The sequence below is a fragment of the Stegodyphus dumicola genome, chromosome 2 (assembly GCF_044657685.1).
Source record: "Stegodyphus dumicola isolate Sdum_Otavi_A_Nest chromosome 2, ASM4465768v1".
In the NCBI taxonomy this organism is placed as follows: Eukaryota; Metazoa; Arthropoda; class Arachnida; order Araneae; family Eresidae; genus Stegodyphus; species Stegodyphus dumicola.
In genome coordinates this window covers 176,297,216-176,321,458 of record NC_140769.1, presented here as the reverse complement: position 1 = coordinate 176,321,458, position 24,243 = coordinate 176,297,216, and the positions used below count along the sequence as shown (strand labels likewise).

At 32.4% G+C, this 24,243-nt stretch overlaps 1 protein-coding gene across 3 annotated transcripts in view; it reads left to right on the top strand.

The window, feature by feature from the left end:
- Positions 1-11,382: 11,382 nt before the first annotated feature.
- Positions 11,383-24,243, top strand: part of LOC118186983 (sodium-dependent dopamine transporter-like) — a 388,447-nt gene continuing 375,586 nt past the window's right edge. For 2 of the 3 annotated variants that reach the window (XM_085811463.1, XM_085811465.1), the window contains exon 1: positions 11,383-11,993. The gene's annotated coding sequence lies outside the window, so the exon portion shown is untranslated. The remainder of the gene's footprint in view (positions 11,994-24,243) is intronic. The other variant, XM_085811464.1, reaches the window with a different exon arrangement.

The following is a 24,243-nucleotide window of genomic DNA, read 5'->3' as shown; positions in this document are numbered from 1 at the left end:
TTCGTGAATAAATGTTGTGTGGAAGAACGTTCCTCTGTTTATTACTTTAACTGCGATCCAGTCTGATTTATTAGAGATTTACACATATTTTGTTTATGGTGCCTGCAAACCGGGATTATTACGAACCAGAAAATCGACAGACTGAATATTTCGAAAATGGAGGGCGTTCTTGAAAATTTGAAAAAGAAACGATCGGTTGTTAGACAATTAACTACGAAACTGATAACCAAAGTCGAATCGAATTTAGCAAATAATATTCCGCTAAATGAGAAAATTGAGATAATCGAGGATTTATATGAACAGTTAATTGAGAAAATCAATGAACTGAAAATTTTAGATTCAGAAATAGAAACGAAATAACTTCGGAGGAGATTGAAAATGAAGTTACCTTAAGTCAAGAATACCAGGATAAAACTGTTATATGGAGAGGAAGAATGCAACGATTTTTGAAGAAGAGTTCGGAATCTTCTAGAACAGTTCATCAGAACGAAACGGCTAATGTAGCACTTCCAGTTGAAACGAAAACAATGAAGTTACCACGTCTGCAAATCGGAACTTATTACGGAGATTCGTGTAAATGGTTAGACTTTTGGAACCAATTCGAAAATACAATTCATAATCATAGTGGATTGAGAAAAACTGAAAAATTTGCGTACCTAAAATCCTTACTTGGAGGTAATGCTTTAGCTGCCATTTCCGGTTTCGCTTTAAGTGACCAGAATTATGATTCCGCAGTAGAAATATTGAAAGAACGTTTTGGAAGACAAGATGTTGTTATCACTTCGCATATGAATAAATTATTATCCCTTGAACCAGTGGGAAGCATTTCAAATGTTAAAGCACTACGTAAGCTGTACGATGAATGCGAAGTCAACATTCGAAGTTTAGAATCGTTAAACGTTACTTCTGGAAGTTATGGAAATATTCTCTGTCCTATCATTTTGCAGAAATTTCCAGAGGAATTAAATTTGGAATTTAATCGAAGTCGAAATATGGAAGCAGGATTTGATATAAAGGAACTTATAGAATTCTTAAAAAAGGAAGTTAACTGTCGAGAAGCTGCAAGTTTAATGAACTCTACGAAAACGAATCAGAAACCATACTTTCGTCAAAATGAACAACGCACGAAAGTTTATCCTAATTATAAACCGAAAGTTCCGACTGCTTCAGATTTATCAACAATTAGATACAAATGTATATTTTGTGACAAAGAAGATCATACGAAATATAAATGTACTGAGGTGAACTCTGAAGAGAAACGAAACATTTTGAAACGTACAGGAAAATGTTTTCTGTGTTTTGGATGTAAACATTTAGCTATCAACTGTAAGAACAAACAGTTTTCCTGAAAAAAGTGCCGCGGTAAACATCATGAAATTGTGTGTGTAAATCCCACATCAGCTGTCTCCAGTGTAAAAAATAAGGAAACCGAAACATCGGCAGAAATTGTTCAAAATTCTTCTGCCAAAACTGGATCTAATATTATGCTTCAAACGGTGTATGCTATGGCTGAGGGCACAAATAAGAATTGTATTGTGAGATGTCTTCTTGACGACGGTAGCCAAATCTCTGCAATTCGAGAAGATTTATCAAGAAAATTACAGTTACCAGTGAAAGGAGAAACTGTTTTAAATCTACATACCTTCGGTGAAAAGAACGGGAAATATTGGCGTAGGAAGAAAGTTGAACTTACGCTCCGAAATATTAATGACCCTGAAAAATCCATAAATCTCGAAGTCATTGAAATACCAGTCATAACAAATGCCGATATACGAGTACCAGATGTAGAAATCAAATCCAAACTCCAAGCATTCGGCGTCACTTTGACAGACTGCGGCGGCGCCGATGGAATGAATCATATTTCCGTTTTAATCGGCGCGGACATAATGTGGAAAATAGCAAGCGAAGAAATAAAAAGGATAAACAGAAATGCCGTAGCGATGAAAACCTTGTTTGGGTGGTGTATACAAGGCAAATTTTCTTCATCAGACTTTGAAATCCATGATGCGTGTTTGAACGTAAGTGTAGAAGAGAAACTTCTAAAAAGCGTCGAATCGTTTTGGGATATTGAATCTATAGGAATTAAAAATATTTCTGACGAAGAACAAAATGAAATGGCCTCGCAAATATTTAACAACTCGATTACACAAAAGGGTGATAGATACGAAGTTAGACTTCCATGGAAAGATCAGAATGTGACTTTAAGAGACAATTTTAAGAATGCTGAAAGACGGTTCTTAAATCTGATCGAACAATTTAAATCAAACTTGAACTTTTATGCGCAATATAAAGAAGTGATTGACTATCAGCTTAAGGAAGAAATCATTAGAAAAGGTCGATCTTGGTACTCCATCTGGGAGACGAACTTACTACATACCTCACCGTGCTGTCATCCGTGAAGATCATAATTCTACGAAACTTCGCATTGTTTATGATGCTTCTTCAAAGGAAAAAAATCATGAATCTCTAAATGATAATTTACTACAAGGACCAAATCTTCTTCCTGAACTTTTGAAAGTTTTAATAAATTTTCGACTTCATCGAATTGCATTTACGTCAGATATTGAGAAAGCGTTTTTACAAATTTCTGTTGCACCTGAAGATCGGGATTCAATGCGATTTTTGTGGATTGATGAGAATTCAAGTTTATCGGATGTGTCGTGTAATTTTTGGAGCAAAATCAAGTCCATTTTTGCTGAGCGCTTGCATTAAGAATCATATAAAGAAATTTGAAGACATCCATCCCAGAACTGTAGAAATGTTAGAAAACTTCATGTATGTTGACGATTTTATTTGTGGATCAGATACGGAGGAGGAAACTATACAGATATATCATGAAGCCAATGATATAATGAAAAAGGCATCAATGACTTTGACCAAATGGAATTCTAATTCGGGTACAGTAAAAAACCAGTATAAATCAAGTGACAACTTCGTTAGCTTTAAATTGCCTGACTGTGATTCCCCCTCAAAGATTCTTGGACTTCAATGGGATACAATTAAGGATATCTTCTGTTTTAATGCACAAGACGTTATTGATTTCATCCAGTCAAATGACCAAACTAAACGCTGTATTTTAAAAGCTGCTTCAAAAATCTTCGATCCTGTTGGGTTTCTTGCTCCATATGTTATTCAAGCAAAAGTTCTGTTTCAGGATTTATGGTTGAAAGGTGTTGATTGGGATGAAATTATCCCACCAGAATTGCAAGACAAGTGGAATAAATGGTATAGGCAACTATGTGATCTACCTAATATCCAGATACCTCGGTGGTATTTTCGTGATGTTGATGAAACGCCTGAAACACTGGAACTACATTGTTTTGTGATTCATCTCAAAGTGCTTACGGAGCAGCAGTGTACGTGAAATTCCGTAGCTTAAAATATTGTGGAATAAGTTTAGTGATAGCCAAGAGCAGAGTGACACCCCTGAAAAAATTATCTTTACCAAGACTCGAGCTCATGGCAGCAGTGTTAGGTGCAAGACTTGTAACTACAGTCCATGTGCATTTTACTCAAGCTAAGATTCATTTATGGACAGATTCTCTTATTGTGCTTCATTGGATAAAGAACTCACCACGGCGATGGAAAACATTCGTACAAAATCGAGTGTCTGAAATTCAAGACAAAACATCCCCGAGCATGTGGCATCATTGTCCTGGCTCAGATAATCCAGCCGATAAAATTACATGCGGTGTTAAAGTGAGTGATCTTATAGTAGATCAAGTGTGGTGGCGTGGACCTCCATGGCTTCATCAAGATGAAATAAATTGGCCTAAAGTGAACAAGCATTGTAGCATAGTAGATAGTGTTGAAGAAAGAGTTGTGGCTCAAGTTACTAGCAGTGTTCAACCTTTACAATCTGTGTTAAAAATAGAAAACTTTAGTGACTTAGGTAAACTTTTAAGAGTCATGTCATATGTATTTAGATTCATTAATAATTTAAAGTCACAGAATAGAGTGATTGGTCCTGTGACCAAAAATGAAATATGTAATGCTATGTGTTATTGGATTATCTTATCACAAGGTGAGTATTTTTTTGAAGAGTTGAATGATGTTAAATGTAAAAAACCATTGTCTCATAATTCCAAATTGTTTGGGTTAAATCCAGTAATGGATGAAAAGGGTTGTTTAAGAGTTGGAAGTAGATTAGTGAAATCATCATTAGATGTCGATGAAATTCAGCCTATAATATTATCAAATAATTATTTTTCTCGTTTAATTATTTTGAATTGTCATGAAAAGGTACTTCATAGTGGTGTAAATGAAACTTTAGTGCAAGTAAGAGGGAAATTTTGGATTTTAAAAGCCAGATGTTTTGTAAATTCTGTGTTACATGATTGTAGATTTTGTAAAAAATATAATGCTAAAGCTGGACACGAGATATCGGCTCCTCTTCCTGCTGATCGAGTGGAGAAAGTTCAACCATTTGAGGTAAGTGGAATAGATTTCGCTGGCCCTTTGTATTTAAAGGATGGTACAAAAGTGTATATTTCATTGTTTACCTGTGCAGTGACTCGAGGAGTCCATTTAGAATTGTTATCAAATTTAAGTGCAGAGTGTTTCATTCAAGCCTTACGTAGATTTTTTGCACATAGGGGTATTTGTAGAGTTATATATTCTGATAATGCTAAAACCTTTAAGACTGCTGATCGTGAATTAAAATATTTGTATAAATTATGTAAAGATATAAAGGTTCTAAATTTCCTTGGTAAAAATGGGTTTGAATGGAAATTTATTGTAGAAGGTGCTCCTTGGTGGGCGGATTCTGGGAACGTTTGGTAAGATCTGTAAAAACTTGTTTAAAACGTATCTTAGGTAAAGCTTCTTCATATTATGAAGAACTGTATACTGTCTTAGTTGAAGTTGAAGCTGTTATTAATTCTAGACCTATAACGTATGTATACAATGAACCTGATCCTCTTTCACCATCTCATTTTATAACTGGATCTAGATTAACTGTTTTACCTTCACCTGAATCTAAACTAGAATCTACAAGATCTCAGTTGATTAAAAGATGGAAGCATAGGCAATTAACATTAGAGCATTTTTGGAAAAGGTTTTATAAAGAATATTTGTTAGAATTAAGATCAGTCATGTTTTCAAAACCTCCAAAGAATTCTCCCGTGTTTAAAATTAATGATGTTGTACTTGTACGAGAAAATAATGTGAAACGCTGTAACTGGAAGATAGGTAGGATTAAGGAATTATTTCATGGAAGAGATGATAGAATTAGATCTTGTGAGATTCAGTTGGATAAGGGTGTTGTTAGAAGACCAATTGAAAGACTTTATAATCTTGAAGTTCAATAAAATTGATGCATCCGTAACGGATGCATGGGGGGGAGTGTTAAGTTTAGGATTGTGTATCCATAGATCGCCAATAGATGGCGGTAGTGTTTGTAAAAAGAAACTGTGATGTCAATTATGTATATGTATCAGTTCGTCTTTGGTGTTCGTGAATAAATGTTGTGTGGAAGAACGCTCCTCTGTTTATTACTTTAACTGCGATCGAATTATGTATATGTATCAGTTCGTCTTTGGTGTTCGTGAATAAATGTTGTGTGGAAGAACGTTCCTCTGTTTATTACTTTAACTGCGATCCAGTCTGATTTATTAGAGATTTACACACTTAAGACTGAATCTAGAAAAGTTTCACTATTCAGGGGTCTTAACCACTCGGGCAATGGTCTTGTGTGTTAAGAATTTATGTTACTGATTGTAACAAATTATCAGTTTCTTTCTGCACACTTCATGGCACTTGTTAAAGAAATCTCCATGAACCTTACATCGCACTAATAAGTAATGGTTTAGGAAAATATATTTTACTAGAAGAGGAAACACTCAGTAAATAAACCATGGTTTGTCTCAGATTTTTTATGTTAAAATATTGTTTTATGTATGATTGTTTGTTCTCGATATATTATATTAACAAATTAAAGTAAATATTTTTTGTTCAAATACACCTAGCTATGCGATTATAAAAGCTTAATTCATATTTTTTAATCAATTCTGTATCATTATTTAATGGTAACTATATCAACCTATACAGTCCTAGTTTTAACTTAGATTAATCGAGTGGATTCTCTGAAATAGTATTTTTTCATCGATACTTGATGCATAATCATAAAATATAAACAAAGAAATAAAAGTAAAAATCTGAAAGGTTTCAGACTTTAAATTACGTCCAAAGGGGCGTTTATTTAAAATTTTGTCTGTTACCTTTATTTATTAAATATCACGTTCTACGCACTTAAACCATAAAGTTCATTTCAAGAGCAATATTGCAAAATAGTTTTAAAATGAGCATATCTTCAGAATTTCAGATACAGAGTCTCACGCGCTGGAGATAACAATGTTTTTTCTCTGCAAGATTGCTATTGCTCGCTTTGATATCCTTGAGTTTGTTAATCAAAAATTCGTTAAAGTTTTACAAAATATGAAATCGATAATAAAACAAATTCAAAATTTCAAATTCAGGCTTTCACATGCCCATATTCACAGTAGGATTACGTCATTCAAAATTCAATGGCTCTATGAACCGTTGTTTTATCACAATGCGAGAAATATACATACATTACGAGAAATATACAAATGTACAGATTTTTCATTACTTAATTTCTTCGAATATAATGCAGGACTTCGAATATAATGCAGAAAGGTAATAAGCTCAAATTTGGAATATTTGGATACTAAAAGGTTGTATTTTTGTATAAATCTTAAATACAAATTATTTTTAAAATTTAACTGGTAGTTTTATTTTTACTGTCATTTAAGAAGTGTACTCTCAATTTTGTGACTTTCAGAAGTTGAAGATTTTCGTTTAAGTAATATAATATTTTTTAACGGAGTTTTATAACTTATTTTTTGTGTAGTTAAGAAGACAAATGTATATTTTTTAATGGGACAAAACTAGGAAAACTTGCATAATAATTTATATTCTTAATAGCCTACAAATTAAGTTAGCATTAAGTGTACCCTCAATTTTGGGACTCACTGTAGCTGCCCATTTTCTCAACCTTCCTTTGTAAATTCTTATAAAGCAAGCATATTTTTTTTGAATCAGTTAGTATGGGAAGGCATTACCATTTGCCCGATGTTCCTCGCTGGTGTCCCCCATGCTTTTACCTGTACCTGTGTCTTTAGATGCTGTCCACCGAAATCACCGCGGCAAAATCATCACGAACGAAGTCGTCGTGGAGGAAAAAAGAAAGCAAACATAAAACATCGTAGTCTAAAATATTTCCTCGAAAATAAAACGGTTCAAAAACTTCGCAGTTTAAAATTATCGTCATCGAAAATATCGTGGTAAAAATTACAGCATTTACAAATCATCGCATGATGATAATATCTCAGACATGTTTTTCAGGCTTAAGCTGGAAGTACATATTCGCAAGATGATTTGTGAGCACTAGAAGGAAAGAGGAATATTTTTACTTTTACATTGCTTACTTTTGAAATAACTAACAAATTTTTGCTGAAAAAAATTTCTTTTTTATTAAGTTCTATTTACTTTTCATAAAAAATATAATTTAAAAAAGAATACAAAGAGGAAGGTAACTGCATGAGGTAAAAGTATGTCAGCAATGTTATCATCGTGCGATGATTTGCAGGTGCTTTATTTTTTACCATGATATTTTCGACAAGATCTTTTAAACTGCGAAGTTTTTGAACAGCTTTATTTTCGACGAGCATATTTTGTACTACGATGATTTAGAGCTACGATGTTTTTCATCTTTTGTAGTTTTTCTCTCACGATATTTTCTCCTTGCGTTGCTTTCTCCGCCACGTTTTCGTCCGCGATATTTTCGGCTGTAACCATTCAGATACTGCGAACATCGTATAAAGTGGAAAGACCAAGATCTGTGACTATCCAGGTTAAACACTTTTTTGTTAAATATAAATTTTAGTAACTGATTTATCTATTCCATATGACAGTGGACTCACTGCATGCAATCAGCTATATCTGCTTTAGTAAGTATAGATTTACATTAAATTAAATGTATTTGATAAATTATTTTACATCGAAACTTCTGGAAGGCTTTTTTCAACTGTTAAATTAAGTTTCATCTGCATATATTGATATAATAATATTTCTTTGTTACACACTTTATCGTTTCCAGGAAATAAGGACTTCTTTATGTACACAATTGTTAAGACAACACTCAAATTAATTTTTTTAAATTACAATTAAATTTCTGCATAAAAATTGGAAATTTAACCAAAATCCTATATCATGGCTATGTTATAAAACTTATTTAAAAAAAGGTGTGCTTTCCTTTTCTTGCAGGGTAGTTCAAAAAGAATGAAACTCTTTTCAAGTTTGGTATAAAGTAACTATTCACAATAGGAAAGACACTAAGCCATCCATGGATATTAAAAATATCAGATTTTAAAGTACATTGGAAAAATTTTAACAATTTCTAGATATGAACGACTTTCAAAGAACATATGTACAGATGGTATCGTTAGGCTTAGATGCACTTAACTTTTAAATTTTTGTTAATTAAAAGCATAAAATCCTTAACCGATTAACAAAAGGCATAAAAAACTTAACCGGAACGTAAGAACAACATAATTCAATCACTTTTAAAGCAAAAAATGCACCGTTTACCATCATATAAGAATAAAAACCTGAACTCACCGAGCCGGGTAGCAGAGTGGCTATATATATGTAATATTTACGTGGGCAGTCGTGAATCTGTTACTTTAACTTCTGACTGTAGACATGGCTGAATGGAAAAGGCAGAAATAAGACTTTGACAAAAGTGAATTGAAGAATCATTATCTTTATTTTTACACATGTCAAATCACTATTTTTTAATAATCGTTGAATACAATCAATGTTTATGCAGACTGGTCTTACAAGTACAACGTAAGCAGGAAAAAGCATAAGCAGGGTGGAGATCTTTACAAGACAGAAGCCAGGAAAAAATTAACATTGTTCCTCGCGAAGCAGTATTTATACTGCGTAGGTACATATGTGAATCTAAGCAGTGATTGGTTAATTTAGTTTTAGTTGTCTTTTTCAAGCAGTGTTATGTAATTTGGAAAGATCTTGAATTTAAGAGAACAGGTGAATGTAGGAGAAGAGCATAAAATCAAGAATAGTTAATTTTGAGGTCGCCAAATTATTCTTAAAGCAGCCATCGTATTTTGTTATATCTTACACATATAGGTTTGATGCGACCGATTGCAAAGATAATGGGGGTTGCACAACTACATTCTGTAGAAGTCTCATGAACAAAATTTCAAAGCTCTACAGTTACTCATTTTTGAGTTAGCGACATACATACGTACTTACGTAGGTACAGACATCAGGAAAAAATATATCTTCTGAATTCATTTTAAATCCATTTTACAATCCGTTTTGAAACAAAGAGTCCTTCATTCTGTCCGTACGTACAGATGTTACTCATCAGCCTCCAAATGGATTTGGGAGCTGTGAAAACTAATATTTTCTTTGAAATATGATACACAAATATTTTTGCGATTTCAATATCTCCTTTACTTCGCAAAAGGAAGTAAAAAGGGTATAAAACATAATGTTATGCTGTCTTAGGGCCAAACTTTTATCACTTCACTTTTAAATGAGGAGTGATAATCATTCAGCTTTTAATTTCTCCACTTTTTACTTGGATATACCTATTAGAAAGGCTGAAGAAAAATTATCTGAAAATTACGGAAGAATTCACTTCCACATCTAACTGGAAGAAATTTCATATATAGTATCACGATAGACGAGTTTCAACATATGCTATTGCTCACTTTTTCAAGTAAAATGCAGCACTTACTCTAATTCCATGATATTAACAAAATAATGGCAGGAAACACTACAGTGGTAAGTAAAATCTTCTATTAAATCTTATTTCTTAACCTCCTGTGTTAAATCTTCTATTTAACACAGAAGTATTGGCTATGTAATAAGGAGTAAGTAGGCCAACAAGATAATTTTTTAAACTTATTACTTGAAACATTACAAGCCTCAGTCTAATCTACTACGCTGAGTTTTCTAACTTTGACGTATTATGTAGTCCTTTAGGTTTTTCATGATTACCGAATTATCTTTTTATGCTTATGCAATTCTGGAGATAGAAGTCAGATATTTGGAAAAATATCAGGCTTAGGGAAAAGGGCAAGAAATTTGGATAGCCTGCAAATAATACTTTGATTACTACTTTGATGATATTGATATTCTAGATTATCATATAAATAACCTACGGAATTTATTCAATATGTAAATCATTAAATTTCTACAAATTTTACAAAATATTTATGTATAAATTAGGCTTTTCTGCCTTTTTGAATACAATATTGTGATACTAGAAACGTCTTTTACAGAATCTTTCCAAAATTGTGTGACCCTTATGTTATATTAGCTTATTGGCAACACAAAACTTAAGATCCTTTTTTTATCTCCCACACTGCCTTGCAAATAGCCAATTCCCAAATCATTGCTATTTTACAAAGATCTTCAATTTATCTTTAAAACCAAATAAATTTTTAAGTGTTTTACAGACTGAATGATTTAAGAGCAATAAATGGTCTTAGTTATCTAAACGTTTATTTTATTTTTTACCATATATCTGATCAATATAGAGAGTCATTAGGTTATTTTGGAGCAGGCTATGTGAAAAATGTGCAGTGCCCTCGCTGGGACTCGAACCTGGACCTCTCGAATATGCGCCGAGTGTGTTACCGTTACACCACGAAGGTATGCTAAAAGGAGGGAGTAATGTAAAATGTATTTAATTTCTATCATACCCAATTTATTATATATCCTTCATGAACTTTTGCTTCATAATTGTAAAAAGGAAAACATATTTTCTGATACCATACATTAAAAATTGTGGTACAGATGTAGTGGGGTAAAGAATTCTTACTAGTATATATTTTATTCAGTGTAATATAAGTTTGTATCTATCTTTGTAAAAAGAACATAAATTTAGTTAAGATCATCAGAGTGACATTTAAATCGAAGTTCTAAGCTCTTAATAGAGTAATGCAATATTGTAAGCCTTATTGGCTGTTACTGTACAATTATTTAAATCTGAGATAGATTGCACTAAAAAGGAAAAAAGAAAGTTGAATTGTAATGCAGTCCTTTCTGACATGTGACTTCAAACAAGGAGCTCGGATTACCTTTTCGCTCGGATCATTCGTGTCAACTAGTGAAGCTATCTGTTGCGACGTAACGGAGCTGAGATCCTTGTGATAACCACAGCCCTTCCAACATCTCAAATCCGGACAAGAAAAGCAGAATCCGAGATGCGAAGAAGGGAGCAGGGCGAGGGGGTTAGGTGTGTGACGTCACAGGTTACGTCCGCCAACTAGGTGCTTCCTCTGTTCACCAACCACACAGCGGATATGACAACTCAGCCCAATTGATGCTCAGATACAACTGGCTTTCACACACTCTTGCTGCTCAGACGATTTATCTAGTTGTGCATATATATATGTATATATATGAACGTTGAGTCGCATTTCGAATTGTTGTAGCATGTGAATTGCCATGCAAGCGTGAGAACGCGCAAATTGGAAAAGAACTGTTTTCGCGTTCAAAAGAAAAGAATTGTTTTTCTGAGTTTGTCAGGAGATAAAAATTTTCACTTGAAACATTAGCAGGAAAATAATTTTATGTAACGTATATTTTGGTGAACTGTTTTTTTTTTTTTTTTATTTCTATAATAATAATTCGCAAAATATTTGCAAATATCCAGAAATTCTTTTTCTACTACTTTTTTTTTTAATTTTTTTTTTTATAGTTTAATAAAAAGATAAAAAGAGAATGGAGAGGTGAAAGAGAACAGAAAATTTACTTACATAAGAAGTCGATGAAGAAAGACTTGTTGCAAACAATTTTAGAGTAGACTTTTCAGATTTAAGGAAAGTCAAACATTTATATTTACTTTTTTATCAGCGTAGTGTTAAATAGTATTCTGAAACGCAATAAGATAAAAAGAACTTTGATTGAAAATGAATTAGAAATTCAGAAAGGTAAGATGAAATTTCTAATTTTTAATTTTTAAAATTTATTTATTCTACTGAATATAGTTACTTCATATGATTTTTTTTCTTTCAAATTATATCTTATTTCATGTCTGATGCTATGATAAACATTTTTATTATTTTTATTCGATGTTGTGATTATTATGCTACCCATGAATATTAATTACGAATTAAATAAGTTCGTGTTAAATAAGTTTATGTAAAGCATATTTCCAATAATAATAACAATATTTCTCGTAATAACAATCTTTTGAAATCCTAATAATAACTTTTGTATGTGCTTAAAATATTAATGAAATTAAATAGTAAATATAATTTTGTTTACTCTTATAATAAATAGGTTTATAATTATAAATATATAATTATAATAAATAGGTTTTCAAGTTTTAAAAATAGGTATTTTTTAATGATCAACAAATGCATGTGTATAATAAATAAAAGGTATGTGGAATCTCTTCAGTGTTTCGAAATATGGCCGCAGAAACTTCGATGTTTTTACTTTTAATGAAATGAATGGTAGATACTTTAACCATAAAAAAATGAATTTGAGTGATTTGAATAAAACTGTTTGAATATTTATTTCCCTTTTTCTAGAATTATTTCTATTTCATAACGTATCATATTGTTGCATTATTCTGGTATTTAAAGTATTTTAATACTTTTCCTATGAAAATAAGCAATATTGATCATTGTTCTTCATTGTATACATTTAATACAGTTATAAATTGTAAAATGAAATGTTTTTATTCTATCCATCTGAACTTGAGCATGTAGTAATTAACTGCAAAGTCAGCGTTTTATAATAAATACATTTGTTTTTTAGGATTTTACAATTTGTTTATTTTTTAAAACAAGAATTTCTTTTCGACAAAAACTGGGCATTTCGTCTAGCTTTACTATTTTTTAAGAAAACAGTGGTAAGACAGGTAACTATCTTCGATCCAAAAACGTTGAGGGAGATCTCGCCAAAGTTGTGCTAATCGTTGTTCTCTTGGAATTCTGAAGGAATTGAAACGTCTTTATTTACTAAATCAATATTCAACCAACTCCCCTTTTTTTCTGCTTCCTAAAATTGCTTTTGTCGATTTTCCACTTTTTTATTAAGACCTTTTTTTTTCAGTCCACAGGGGCTTTCTCCCTGAATGACTATTGTTTTCGCTTTCCAATTTTGCGTTGAATCACTATGAATGTCCGTTTCACTTTTCAAACTGTTGCTACCAAATGTTAGAGTCCTGCAGTATATTTGAAGAAATTAAATAATGAAAAATCCGCATAAATGTATGTCTATTTCTCGCATTATGATAAAACAACAGTACATAGAGCGATCGAATTTTGAATGACGTAATCCTCCTACGAATATGGGCATGTGGAAGACCAAATTTGAAATTTGTTTTATTATCGATTTCATATTTTGTAAAACTTTAACAAATTTTTGAGTAACAAACTCAACGATTTAAAAGCGAGCAATGACAACACTCTACGGCACGGGAAAAATTTTTTTTATCTCCAGCGGGCGCGGAACGGTGTATCTGAAATTCTAAAGATATGCTCATTTTAAAATTATTTTGCGACGTTGCTACTGAACTGAATTTTATGGTTTAAGTGCAAAGAACATAATATTTAATAAATAAAGGTAACACACAAAACGTAAAAAAACGCCCGTTTGGACGTAATTTAAAACCTTTCAGATTTTATTTTGGGGGGGGGGAGGCTTGCCTTTTTTTTTTTTTTTTCATTTTTTACGTATTTCACCGTTAGGCATTACAGAATAAGAGAGGAATGTTCCGTGGAGAGCCTTCTAAGGAAAACGGTGATATATCCATTTTACTCATGGCGAAAACCACGAAAACGCTCATGTAACCAGCCCTTTGCCGAGTCTAGAACCCCAGACCGAGGTACCAGTATTCACCGCCTTTTACCGCTCGGCCGCAGGTTGGGCAAATCCTCACCTTTTCCAAAACATCTGTGCAGAACGCAATGAGTACAAATAATTTTGGGTAGGTAATTATTAAAATCTATTATTCTTTTGTCGACGATATTCTGCTGATCTTATGGTCTTCAACATATTTTTTTCTTTTAATCCCATGACTGAAAATAATCCACTGGTTGCTGTTTGGCAGAAGGCAGGTCCCAAATCTTGAATATATTTTTTCCAAAATGCAAGAATAAATTTCAGCAGTAACAGTTAATTTATACCCTTGTTTATAAAGTGTTTATATCCTTGTTCTATAAGGTATCTTATAGAGAATCAATCAGAGAATCACTCAGGCCCACCAGCGGCCGAGCGGTAAAGTCGCTGAACACTGGTAGTTCGGTCCGAAGTTCAAATCCCGCGAACGGGCTGGCTGCATGGGTGTTTTCGTGGTTTTCCCCATGTATAACGTGTATACGAGCCAGTTTCCCTTAGAAAGTCCTCCCCGAAGGCATCCCTCCCCTTAGGCAGATTACCCTAGTGTGCTTTGCCGTAATTAAATACTTCACACCACTAGAGAATCACCCAGATGTGATGAGGGTCTTTTTAAGTTACGCTTATCCATAACTGGCGCTAAATTGTGTTGCTTGGCGACAGTTTCAGGTTCGACGGGATAATACGCAAGTACCGAAAAAGTCTGCAAAGAACCCCAGAACATTACAGAAAAATATTTTTCTATCAGAATATAATTTCGTTTAACAAAATGATTTACTATAAAGTTTACGGAAAATAAGATGGCATCGTATTTTTTACATAACAAAAAAACGAAAATTTCTGCTTCAAACTGATAAACAAATATATTTAATCTTTTGTCGTCCATAAAATACAGAGAAAAGAATGTATTAAATTTTGACCATTTATACATTTTTTATATGAAAGTAAAATTACACTTATATACATACATTGAAATCTTGAGTATTATTGTTTAAAAGCCCCACCACATATTCTTGAAATGGTTTGTTAAAACAGTGAGAGATCTAGAACTTGAATGACAGCAATTAGGTTAGGTTAGATTCATAGATAAGCCCCACCAGCGGCTGAGGAATTAAGACCGCTAAATGCTTTCAACTTGGCTTTGAGTCCAAGTGAACGGGCTGGCCTGCATATTTTTTTCTCGCGGATTTCCTCATGTACAACAAGAATGCAATCCAGTTTTCCTTAAAAAGTTCTCGATGAAGCCATCTCTTCTCTTAGGCAGATAGCTCAGGTCTCAGGCAAGATATGCTTATTTATAGTCAAAGAATCTAACCTAACTGCTGTCATTCAAGTTCTAGACTCTGACTATTTTAACAAACCATTTCAAGAAAATGTTTCTTTATTTTATGTGTAAAAAATTTTATTCCGAGCTAGAGATTATAACTATTAAATTTTTATGTTGTTGGCAACTATGAAAAGACAGTTCGGCTTAACGATGATGAATATTAAAAAGCTTTAAGACTATATTTTCTAACTATACATCCACAAAACATGACTACATTCTTTATTTTGAAGATAATGTATTGTGCTATACGAACAGATTCTTTCTTCAGTAAACTTTCGTGATATTCTACTATTCATGTACGCAAGAAGAAATTTCTGCTTTTCGGAATGACTTATTGTTGTGTATTATGCAACCTGGAAGAATTATTTTCCACAAACGAAATGGTAAATACATTTTATGAATAATCAGTGCTCGTGAAAATTCACCGCGCATATTCATTTTTATTTTATTACTTTTACATCAAAAATGCATTGTAAATATTTATGTATTTGTATGAAAAATCGTGTACGTGGCTGGGGTACCTTGATTTCTCTTACACATTTGTGTTACAAAAGGTATGCAATAAAGCTACTTATTATGATTCAGTGTTTTCATACGATTTCAATAGGTACTATGTGTCACAGAATTGGTAATATGAAATTTCAATATTGGAATTTGATGTAACTGAGGTTTTCTTTTTCAGAAAATTCATGAATTCATAGAGGAAAATGAAAAAGTCTCTTAAACCTTTATAACATCAACGTTTCACAATTATTTTTATTGTTACTTTTGCACTGGTACTTTTTGCTTCCTTGCACGAAGTAAAGGAAGTATTATTATCGCGAAAAATTTGGGGTATCATATTTCAACGAAAATATATATTTCAACTGGTCTCGAAACCATTCGAACAATATTTTTGCGTGACATCTGTACATATGAACAAAATAACTTGACGGTTTGTGTCAAAAAGAACTGTAAAATTTATTTAGAGGAGATTGTTTTTTATGTCTGCAGGTACGTTGAAAACGTCAGAAAGTTGGGATTTGGTATATGGGGACAGCTATAACATGTATTTGTGCTCCTCACTTTTTCGTTGCTATCGACTGCACCTATCGTACACACACACACATATATATATAAGGTAAAAAGAAAATTCTTAATGTTTCCGCTTAAAAGTTGCTGCGTTACTGTGGTTCCGGCGAAAATTTTTTTAACAAAGTTAAAATAAAGTGCAATGAAAAGTTTAAATATAAAATAAACGAAATAATCACCAGAATACTCACAAATGAAAAGCGTATTAAGCGTATTTTTGACCACAAAAGTCATTTTTAGTTTGTTCTCCTTTCTGTAATCATATATATGTGTGTGTGTGTGTGTGTGTGTGTGTGGTTTTTATGCTCCGGTTAGGGTTTTTTTGTGCGTTTAAGTAATCTGCATGCAATAGTTGTAGAATTATCAAAAATTTAAAAGTATACATGGCGAGTTAAGTCAAACTAAGTTCCATTTGCTTACATTTGAAACTGAGTAGAATAGTGATTTAAATCAGTTTCTGAACCTTGAATGTCATTTTGCCAAGTGGGACCAAAAGTAATTTTGTGCACCGAAAAATCTGCCTTCTTACCCGCTCGCCGAATTCCTTGTTTTTGCGTAGAAACTCTAATTTTAATTGTAATAATTGTTTTTTAACTGTATTTGGTTTTTTAGATTTTTCTGTATTTTAAAATTTTTTATGAAGGTGGTTTGAGCATTTATGCATTTATGCTTTGCCGCAAAATGAGAACTGAATCAATTGAATGAGAAATATATCTCTAGTGAAATTCGAGGAAATAAGTTTAAATGAAATGCAGCAAAAAATGTGCATAATTTAAGAGACCGTACAAGGAAGTCATCTGGTGTCCACATCAGATATTTTAACATTTGTCAACGAGTATTTTTAAATTAAATTTTGCAAGCATTTGTTGCATTAGATACAGCTAAATTACTATAAATTCGAAATCTCTTTAATCAACACTATCTTTTCTACTTATTTCTTCAGACAGAATATTCAAACTTAAAGTCTATGGTAGATTTAGAATTGTAGGTTTGCTTCATAAAATGCTTGATTTGTTTACCTAAGCTTTTTTCATATAAAAAAGAAAACAATGCTTCGATTTTTATTGTGATTAACAGTGGAATTGATTAAAGACCGATACATAATTCGATTACTGCAGGGGTTAATTTCTAAAATTAGAAGTGCCGGAGCCCTATGGAAGACCGTCGGCAAATAGAGAAGAAGAGTAAATAAATAAAACGACTATTAAACTCATTAATAATTTTAAAATTCAATAGTCAATTATTATCAAATTAATTAATAGCTATTTAATTAATGTTTATTAAATGTTATTTAATCAATAATTATATATAATTAATTATAATTTAATTGATTATTATTAGATAATTAATTAATTATTTATTGAAAGATTTCAATAATTAAAGATTACAGCAATTAAATATTTAAAATTAAATTAAATGTAAAGATATAAATTAAAATTTAATAAGCGATTTATAATATAACTTTATTGCTAAAAATAAAATTTTCGAGATAGAATTCCTACTGAAATTGTTATTCAATTACATAAACCCACAATTACAATATTCAATTACAAGTGCAGCATCCTTCTTGTTTAGAGCTCTGGTGCACTCTGGCTAGAATTATGATTTTTTACAAAAACTAAGAAGCACCGGAGCCGGGAGCTGATGAGCTCCGGCCCAATTTAAGTTCTGATCGTAGGGTAAAAAGTTCTTTTATCATCACAAAAATTAAACATTATTAAAGTATAGCTGATGAAAATTAAGATAATGCTAAAAACAGGGCAAAATAGAATGATGGCGTTAGGGTATAAGTAAGTGGAAACAAAAAATGAGGGAAATCTTGGTGAGAGAGAACGTTTTCTTTAACCGGGGCTCTTTGCTGATATAATTATAGCCATTAAACGGATGTATGTCACGGGTAAAATGAGTCCTCAATCTGACTCCTAAGAATGAATGTAAAGTTACTGGTTACACTTTTCGCTCCTTGTATTTGGTTACATTAGTGGATACTGTGGCAAGACGATGTATAGAAGCACTGAGCCTTTTATCTCAGTATTTCACTCTTATTGTACTCGCTATCACTTAACGCACATTTAAGAACACAAATTTTCCTTCCTGCGAGGATAACTATAACCATCGATAACAATACACTAGATACGATAGCATGGCGAGAAATTTACGCGTTTCTAAACAAACTCCCCCAAATTTATTGCCCTTCTTAAAGGGAAAGGTTTCCGCATGTGAGTGAGGGGACTTCTCATGTGAGTGAACGTCTCATGTTCTCATGAGTTCGTAATTCTAGGGAAACTGAGTATTGCAAGATCTGCCTATTGTTAAACTAAAACGTTAGGAATTCTATTTTTTCCCCTTGAAATTGTGGTTCAGTTTCATAAAAAGAAGTACCGGAGCTCATCTTAGTTAGGACTCCGGTGCGCTCTAGCTAGAATTGTAATTTATTTTAAAAATTGAGAAGTACCAGAGCTGGGCTCCGGCGCAATTTAAGCTCTGGATTCCTGTTCATCTCATGGTTTCGAGTACATGCAGTTTAGGACATTTTATCAGTAATGAGGCCATAGTTCTCAGATGACTGGCGAGTTCTGCCATTTCTCGAGGAAAGCGAAACTGGCAAGTATGCATTCATTAGGGAGGACTTTTTCTGTACTTATTTAAAGAAGTAATTATTGACAAGGGCACAGCATTAACAGTTTCCTGAAACAGTTAAAATCCGATAGTCTGGACATCCAATGGTTCGGCACATCTGATAAAATGGCGTCCCTTTCCCTAATATTTCTGCCGTAAGATAGCGCTACTAACACTTTATTTGGAAATATTGGAAAAGGCTCGGTAGTTGATTGACGTCTTTTTATCATTTTGAGTTAGTATTTTGTTCAAAACTTCGCGTTTGTATATGGTTTGTTTTCTTTACCTCCATCCATTCTGAATGTTTTCAAAACTTAATAAAAACATTGATAGTGGAATAAAGGGAAAATTTGTCACTAATTATTCACCAGGATTTGGATAATATTGCTGCAATCAAGAAGTTGTCGAAAATTTTTTATTTAAATCTAAAACTAAATTTTCGAAAAATTTCTTAAATTCTGAGTACAGCAAGAAGGACTTCCAAGCTCAATTCAATTCTTTGGTTTGGTTTATTTAATTATGGCAAAGCACACTAGGGCTATCTGCCTGGTGGTGTGGCTAGCGGATGTGGTCAGAGCGGATACATAGGTGTGTGTGTGATTATTATTTTCCATCCACTGCTCGACAAAATAATCAATGAATGTGCTAAATTTATCAATGCTAAAAAGTTTTTTCCCATATAATGCTCCAAGCATCATATATTTGTTCTATTGGAAAAGAATGCAGAAATCATTCTACAGACATTTCTTATATCTTTTCTCTTTATATTCCTTTACTAGACCCATTTTTTGTATCTTACGCCCCAAACATTGATTAAGCTGTTTGTGTCTTATCAGGCAGAAATGCAAAAAAGCTCTGGATAAACGTTGGACTCAGTTGCTGTACTGCTATATTTGAGCAAATTGTTTCGGACAACATTTAAATGTTGCATCTAAGAAAAAAGATCTTTCCATTTTTCAAAAGGTACCGAGATTCTTCTCCTCCAAATACTAATATCCTGTTACTTTGGTCATATTGAAAGTCTAAACGAAGAAAGATATTTCCTCCATTAAAAAGCATAAGTGTATCGTTTGCAAACTGAATGTCGTTGGCACTTAGGGGATTTTGGTAGTTCCCAAAGCCTTTCTCCTCTCTTTACATAAAACAGTATTGGCACTGGAGTATGTCGGTATTTTAGTTAAGAAATCATAACCTTTCTGATATAATTCTGAAAGTCCTTCTTGAAATATCTGGGGCACGGGAACTGATGTTTCGTCTCGGATTTGTTTTCTGCAAGTCTCGAACTTCCTTTTAACTTCGATCTCAGCAATGTTGGGCACGCAGGAATGTTCAGTTTTCTTCAGCACTTCGTGTTGAAAATTTGTCTTTACATTTCCTTTACACCGATGTTTCTTTTCTTTTACACATATCCAACTCATTCCTAATTTTTTTTTTCGGTGTAAACACTGTAGGTAATCATCTACAACTAAACATTATTTTCCTTTTTTTGTAGAGAGTAATTTTGTTGAAATGGCTTTTGGTTCCATCACAGATTTTTTCGATGCTATAAAACGACATACATACTTCATAAGGATCAAACATCTACTGAGAAAATGAGTAAAACCTTTTCTCTTAAAAGTATTGCTTATCTCTGCAGCAGGTACAAAGCTCGAAACTACAGAATAGATGACATGTAACTGAATAGGGAAACAACACAATAGGTGCACGAATGTCCGCTCTGCCCACCCAGCTACCCTCACGCGTCTGCTTTAGCCACTGTCCGCTCTGACCACGTAACCATCTGCCTAAGGGGAGGGATGCCTTCGTGGAGGACTTTCTAAGGGAAACTGGCTCGTATACAAGTTACACATGGGGAAAACCACGAAAACGCCCATGCAGCGGGATTAGAACCTCCAATTCAATTCTAAAAATGCAATTTTTACATGTGCTATTGCTTGGAAATACATAAACAACGGGACGCTATTAAAAGATTAAGCAAAATTGTGGCCAAATATCACGAAGCAAAATTCTGTTGAAGATGAAGAAAATACTGATGAGAGATTGAACAACACCTTTGAGTTATTGAAAACCATGAAGTCTTCCTTCGAGCAATTGCTAATCGGCTTTTTAGAAAGCAAAATTATTGAATGGATTGAAAACGATAAAAATAACCTAATTGTGAAAGAATTAACTGACGATGTCTTGGTTCAAAACGTATATAATTCTTAAGCAGCAAAAGAAACGAAAAGTGACGAAGAAAGTAATTCACTAAAGCTATTACTCGTTGCGAATCTGGTGAAAAACATAATATTGAAGAAGTAAGGAATATTTATAATTAGTGTAATGGTAATTTTGAAAAATGATTGAAATCCATGAAGCAAGGGGGCATAGGAACTTAAGTCCTTACATACTGGTAATATTGATGACTTCAGAGCAAAAACAGATTAAATATAGTTAAACTATGAATAAATTTATGTACTACTAAGTTTTCAGAGTTGCTATATGCAAGATTTTGTATTCCTCAGTGCATTCAATACGCGAAAAATATAATTTTATGGAAATATAAAACTTTGTGAAAAGTGTCATTTCGCCGAAAAATACAATATACATTTGCGAAAAGTATCATTTTGCGGAAATATGATATACAAATGATTTTGAGAAAATATATTTTGCAAAAATTAATATTTTTGGACAAATATGTATGCAATATATGTAATCAATTTCTAAGTCAAGGGTAGAAAGTTAAAAATAATCTATAACGTAAAACACATATATATGTAATGATTTCGAAGCACAGTCGCTATGGCTGAGTGGTAGGGCGAGAGGAAGAGGTTGATGCAAAACTGAATTATAATTTTTATTTTCTGGAAAACTAGAATAATTCCTCGTAGACAACATACTCTTTAATCATATAATTACCATAATTTCTTATACACAATGGTTTTTTTTTAAAAAAAAAGAATGACGCAGGCATTTCACAGAAGCAAAGTCATGAGATATTAGCAAGGTAGAAGTTAGCAGTAAAATGACGTAATTAGCTGGCTAGAGGTATTTATACTAAAGTAGGTGCGATTCTAGAGACAAGCTATGATTGGTTAATATTAGTTTTAGTTGTCCTTTTCCAGTAGTTGTACTTTGTGGATGACATAAATATATACATAACGTTGGGTATAGTAATATTCAAAACCAAAGTAAAACCAAATTTAGTGAAGTGCTTAAAAAAGAAATTTTAACTATTAAAAGATTTTGAGAAATTTAGTAAGCAAATCGAGTAGGAAATAAAAATATTAATTAAAGTATATTTCTAATGTAATTAACTAGATATCCAAAGTAATTTAGAAACCTTGCCTATTGGAAACTTCCCCGACACGCATTATGCGTGTAAACCAAAATAAACTAAATATAATCTATAAAAATACAAAAATAATACCTAAAAGGCAAGAAAATAGTAAGTTTTAACTTACCTTGGAACCACATATTTTGTATCCTGGAAAGTGGTGTAGCATTTGCTAAACAAAGTGAGGTTGAGTAGTTTGTTTCTTCTAACTGTATAAATAGAGGGCGCTAGTACTATGCAAAATTGAATGTTAAGCTGTTACCTGTGTGATCTATTTTAAAAACTCCTGTTGTAAATCCTTAAGTGAAGTAAAATGTAAAATGCTAGTTCTGTCTGAAAAAATGCTGCTAATTGTAAAGCATTGTAAAAATATTACTAACTGTTACGGATCTACTATTTATTCTTGTGAAATAATATTAATTATATATGCATAACAATACAATATTATAACATTATATTTATTTGTAATATATAATATTGCAAAATATTTATAATAATATATATAAGTACAAAAAATGCTCAGTTGTTATCTCAAATTATTAGGTATTTCTCCCACCTTCTTAGCATGCCTTCGTGGTGTAGTGATCAGCACACTCGGCGCGTATTCGAGAGGTCCGTGGTTCCAGTCCCAGCGAGAACAATGCTCATTTTTCATCTCTCCTGCTTCGAAATAACCTAATGTCTGTACATAATATATTTATGATTGTCTTTTTCCATACGTTTCGCCATTACTTTACATCTATTCGTTGCTCTGCGTTAGCAACACAACGCTTTCGAGTTGTCGTCCTTGAAATTCGGTCGCTAGATTGTAGCTGACCTATAATTGTTTGAATACTTATTTTTAATTGAACTATGTTATCGGATCATTATTAGATGTTTCTGTACGGATATTTAAATTTATTAGTAGTTGAATTTATTAAAGTTATTTCAAAAACGAAACTATCATTCAACTTCGGCGCCAACTGATTAACGGCTAGTAAACAATGATATTTAAATTATTAAACAATAATTCTATACAAGGAGATGGAAAATTCATGAAAAAATTAATAGGAACTGAAATTAAAATTCATCCTATATAAAAAAAAGAAAAAAGAAAAAAACATATTTATAATATAAGTATTATAGGTTTGTTGTACGTAGGGTCTCTAAATTTAGATTTTGCCAAATCATAGACATAGTAAGTTTGCTTTTTCATAAACTAGCAGCTACGTCAGCCCTCGTCTGGTTTTTAAATGTACCGGGAAAATGACTAAAGGGAACACCAAAAATTTAAAAACTGCGCAGAATTCTACTCTGCAGAACAACTTCATAAAGGAAACCCCCCACAAAATATAAATATTAATTATCCTAATAAATAAATTAACCAATTTTCCGTTGCAAAATTTTAGTTCAAATGGTATAAAGGAAGTTAAAAACTTTGTTTCCTAAAAAAAACATGCAAAACATTTTATATAATTATTATATATAATTAAAACATAATACAAAAAATTACAATGAAATAAGGAATAAATCTCATATTTTCAACAGAAAACTGTCAGCAGTCTAGTATCCAAAGCAATGAATGAAAAACTGTTGCCAAAACCATATTTCTAAAAGAATGAAACTACCATCAGGAAGCAATAACCAATCAAAGTTGTACTTTGTGGATGACATAATTCAAAATATACAAATTTTTTGCCATTAGCTAAAAAAGAGAGAGAAGGGCGGAAAAAGAAAATTCTTTCTGCTGTGCCTCGCGAGACACATGCGCGTCAGAATAAGAAGATTGCGATGTGCATGTTTTGCGTGTCCAAAAATCATAAGGAAAAAAAAGTAGCATTTTACCTCATATTTTCAACAGTCAGCAGTCCATTAAACAAAGCATTGAATGAAAAACTGTTGCCAAAACCACATTTCTAAAATAATGAAACTATTCAAAATGATGCGATAAAGTCAAAAAGATAAAATTTAAAAAAAATCTGATTCGAATTTTGAAAAAATCGCTTCGAGGTGCACTGGC